Source organism: Sceloporus occidentalis, unplaced genomic scaffold (genome assembly GCF_023333645.1).
Source record: "Sceloporus occidentalis isolate IW3139 unplaced genomic scaffold, rSceOcc1.0.p SCAF_130, whole genome shotgun sequence".
Lineage (NCBI taxonomy): Eukaryota > Metazoa > Chordata > Lepidosauria > Squamata > Phrynosomatidae > Sceloporus > Sceloporus occidentalis.
The window spans coordinates 146197-151507 of record NW_028317110.1 but is presented as its reverse complement, the minus strand read 5'-3'; positions in this window follow the sequence as shown (position 1 = coordinate 151507).

The window sequence follows — 5311 nt, the reverse complement described above, 5'->3', positions numbered from 1 at the left end:
TGCGCAATAGCTTTGTCGAATATCTGCCTAGCTGGAAACGTAACCAAATGCTGAGAAGTAACAACAAACCTGTGAAGCATGGTAAGCTGTTTTGTAAGATTGATGAATTGGTAATCAAACATGATTTGACCATTTATTGGAAGAAAACCAAAGGTCATTCTAAGATACAAAGTATCGATAAAGAAGGTAATGATTTGGCTGATTCATTAGCAAAACAGGCAGCCATCAATGGAGAACTTTTTAACATTGATGATCTTACTGGATCAATTCAAATTGAAGCCATAACTAGACAGCAAGCTAGAAATTAAGTGGACCTTAATATTGCACAATGGAGTCAAGAATTTCCCAATGAGGATCTGATCACTAGTCAAAAGAACGATCCCGTTATTGGTCGATTTTATGAGTATATAAAAGATCCCATTGCCAATCCTATCACTGATGATGATTGTAAGGATAATGAGGACTTGCGAATCTTAATGAGATATAAAGTCCAATTCAATTTAATGGATGGATTGCTGATCAGAACATCCAAACATGGCATACAACAATGGGTAGTTCCTACCACCTTTAGAGGTTTAATGTTGCAACACGCACATGATGCACCTACATCTGGTCATCGTGGGGATAAGATCACCTACGAAATACTGCGTGATTATGCCTATTGGCCACATATGCTAAGAGATGTGCAAACTTATTGTCGAGGATGTTTGATTTGTCCGCAATTCCAACCTCATGCTCCAACTCATCGTGCACCACTTCAGAAACGAGGAATGTCTCTACCTTGGTCTGACATACAAATCGATTTCATTGGACCTGTAACTAGATCCTCAGGAGGTAACAAGTATATGTTAACTGTTACATGTATGTTCACCAAATGGGTAGAATGTATCCCATGCAGAGAGAACACTAGTTCTGTGTGTGCAGCATTACTAATCAATCATGTATTTTCCAGATTTGGCCTTCCTCAGAGAATCGAGTCAGATCGTGGAAGTCATTTCACAAGCGAAGTGATGACAAAAATGTGGAAAATCCTAGGTGTGAAACTCAAGTTACATATCGCCTACCGTGCAGCTTCTAGCAGAGGGGTAGAGCGTTATATCCAGTCCATAGTAAATATACTCAAAAAGTATGTGAAAGAATCTGGCAAGGACTGGGATGTTAAATTGCCCTTAGTTCTAATGGCTATTAGAGCTACACCTAGTACCGCCACTAAGATGTCACCTTTTGAATTGATGACAGGCAGGAAGATGGTTTTACCACAACATTTGCTATATCGTACATCTGATCATAATTTGATCAATGCTGCAACAATCCATCAGTATGTTGAAAATCTACGTAAACATCTTCAACATGCATTTGCTTTTGCACAAAAGAATCTAGGAAAAGCAGCAATCAGTGCTAAAACCTACTATGATCTGAAGACTACCAAGAAAGAATATGAAATCTCCGACCAAGTTTATCTGTATAACTTTGCACGAAGCCAAGTGAAGGAAAAGAAGTTTCTACCTTCTTGGAAGGGTCCATATGTCATAATTGACAAGATTTCACCAGTAGCTTATAAGATCAAGATTCCTAAAGATGGTGATTTTGTTGAAAAATGGGTTCATATTAACCAATTGCGTGTTTGTCATCCTAGATCTCGGTTAAGAATTCTAGATAATGATTCTGAGTTAGAAGACTGAACATCGGTGTGAAGTCAGAAGATCCAAATCAACAATGTGGTATCGTATACAACTTGAAATGTGTGTTATGTTATGCGATAATGTATATCCATATCATTAATTTCCATACCATCCAGCAACTATATCAATATCGATAGGTAGATTGGATAGCTATATTTTAATGTTAAGTGATATTACAAGTATGTATACTCATACTATTCTTCTTTTTGAAGATTAAGACAAGGATTCAAGTTCTGAAAGATGTCCAAGAAGGATGAGGCGATCGTCTGGATCGTATTACCCCTGTGTCACGAGATGCGGATGGAACCGATCGCAGAGCCTGGACCATCTTCTGGCATTATGATCCAAGAAGCTCCTGGATTTATCCTTACAGAAAAGAGGATCCTAACACAACGTGTGTTTGTCAGCTTAGACCCGAAGATCTCCATCGAAAAACAGTACAATGTTTCGTCAATGCAGCTCCCTGAATTAAAGGCCTGGTACCAGATGCATCTTGAAAGAGCACAAAGACGCGTTCAAGAAATTTTGGAACAAGCCAGGAAGCCGTTTGTATCGAGCTCCATTACAATGAATCATCGAGCTAAAAGATTCCTTGTTGCCTTAATTGTTGCCTTGGTATGTACAGCCATAGGTGCAGTCGTTGCAACCGGTATGTCTGCCGCAAACTCTGTTTCTGTTCAAACTTTGGAGAACGAAATTCAAGGCTTAAAAGGAGAAATCAATGCTATTCATCGGGAAATGGAACGACAAAGAGAGTATCTAGTAGACTTAATGGTTATGGTAAATGATACCATTGTAACCACAAATATGCATTCCAAATTAATCTCTCACTCCATTAATTTGCACCAAAGTCATGAACAATTCAAACGTGAACTTTTGTTTGTGCACGACCCGATATTATTCCACACACTTTCATTTTTGGACGAAGTGCAATCTGGAATGACTGATTTAACCAGAGGACACATTCCTTTATATTTTGTTTCAGAGACATCGTTCGTAAAATGATTACTAAAGTGGATATCGATAAAGAAAGTTTTCATTAATGACTTCTCTTACAGGAGCAAAAGTGTTCCAATCCGTGCATTATACCCCTGCAAGTCCCATGTCGGACAATATGATTTGAAGTCGTTAATATGCTATCTGACACTTGTTTAGATCATTCTAAAGCAAATCGGTTTTTGCTTTGTCATAATCTAAAGGGGGGATTATGTCAGATATTTTATGATAGAAAACATGTATTCCATATATTCTGTACTTTACATGAACACAAAATGGAGTCAGAACCATTTTATTTTACTTAATCATGTAGTGATTATTTCTTTTTGTCCTTGTTCCCTCTATAATATAGAACAAAGGAGTATTCATGTATAATGATGTTTCAGCGTATATATGATACAATTAATGTTATCTTCCATGAGAAAGTTAAGGAGTAGACGCTGCATATCTTTAGAAATGTAACTTGGAATGGGGGATACATGGTAAGACTACCAAGGCCTGAGTTACTATCTAGGAGGTAGCACCTGGTGATTAGGGTGACCAAGGATAAATTCCAAACACATATGTAATGGTTTTAAGTTAATTCTTAGACCAGAGCGTCTCTCACAGGTAAATTAAGAAATTACAACGGTGTAAATATGAGTAGAAATCCTAATTTTAATGGGTAAAACCCACCGTTATGATTGGAGAATTCCAATCAAGAGGTGGAGGCTATGATAATAAGCTCTGTTTTTAAGCTTATGTCTTGGATAATTAAAAGAAAAAAAGAAAAAGGAAAAGGACGGACTTATTCACCAAATTTACCCCAGAGAATTGGAATCTTAAGATTCTGGCACCATATTTCACTTTTGGAGTTACTTTGAGTTCTAACCTATATAACTTTTAGAAAGTTATATTCTTTCCCACTTAATTTCTTGCCACTGAACCTGGATTAATTTCTACAAGGACCAGTTGGACAACAGCAACAAGTGGTGGTAATTATAATTGTTTTATTATTCTGAATAGAGATGAATTTTGTCTTCTTCATATAGAATTCCCTGTTTCTGGGAAATAGTATATTGCATTATTGTATATGGCGGCTTGTGAGACTGCAGTTTATAACCCGTGATAATAACAATAATGAAAAGGTATTTTTACCTGTAGATGAAGTTTGACATAATTTGCATCTATTAGGAACTTCACTAATACTCGTAGACATTATTAAATTACTTTTTAATTTGTCATATTAGTTAAACTAATATAAGAGAAATAGTGATATCTTTATTACTGCCCGGATTATTATAAATTTTTGGTTGCTGAGTGGACTGGAAATTAATTGTGTGTTAGACTCATATAGTACTAATTCATATTGATAACTATCGATAATATATTGTATTTGAATTGATTCATTTTTGACATGTTTTAAGAACTTTGTGTTTTATATTATGCACTGTGTGACCCATATATAGATTTTGTAAATTGTATTTACAATAAATATTTTTTGATTGATTATTTTGGTGATATATATCTGATTTGAATTATAATTTTCGGCGATCTGAAAGAATTTAGGATCGGAGATAAAATATAGGGTATCTCCTTAAATTCATATTGTGGATGTGGTACTACAATATTTGATAGCGTCGTTATTTTGTGTGTGTGTGACGAAATATTGGTTTTGCCTATTTTGTCTCATTAATATCCCTAACAAAGATAAATCATTTATAAAGTCAAAAAAGTGACATATCAAATGTTCTTCATTTTTATAATCTTTTCAATTCACAGGAATATATCAGCAGAGCGTCGGGGGACCCATAGAGGAAAAAACAGACAGGCGGAAAACAAGATAGAAGACATCTGTGTATGTGGTTTGGACTCTGTTGAACAGAACCCCCGTAAGGAAAAAGGACGTCGGGGAGAGATAAATGAAAGCATATTGATTGTAACCTCCTTAATTGATTTATTGAATGTTGTCGTGATTATGCTACTGATATCCATCTGTCTTGTGGTTAAACAATTAACCCGCAGATGGAACGAAAATGTGTAAAGATAATGCTTTTAAAAGGAGGGGGAATATTATAAATATCATAAAAAATATAATAAAAAATATATATTCAAAATGTATATGAATAGAAACTGTATGAAAAGTAAAACATGTGTAAATAAAAACATGTGTAAATAAAAAATTTTGTATATATAGTCATATAATAGATGTATGTTTTGAAATATGTTTTATTTTGTATAAAAAGAATCTAATAAAAATTAAAAAAGAAATATATGTGTTGTTTATTTAAATGGTGAATTAATTCAAAAAAATGGATATGTCGAGTTCTACATTCAAACCGTCTTTTTTGTAAGTTTGGAATTTATATATCCATTCAGTTTCTTTTTTTGATAAAATTTCTTTTACGTCTCCTCCCCGCCAATGAGGGGATACTAGATCTATCCCTATTACTTTAAAATCGGGAAACGAAAATTTATTACATTTCACACAGTGTCTTGGGACACTGTGTTTCATATTATTATTTCTTATTCCTCCTAAATGTTCAAGACCCCTTACTTTTAGTTCCCTGGATGTACGTCCTATGTACTGAATTCCACACTTACACTCTAATAAATACACTACATTTTTTGATGTGCAGTGTATAAAATGACGG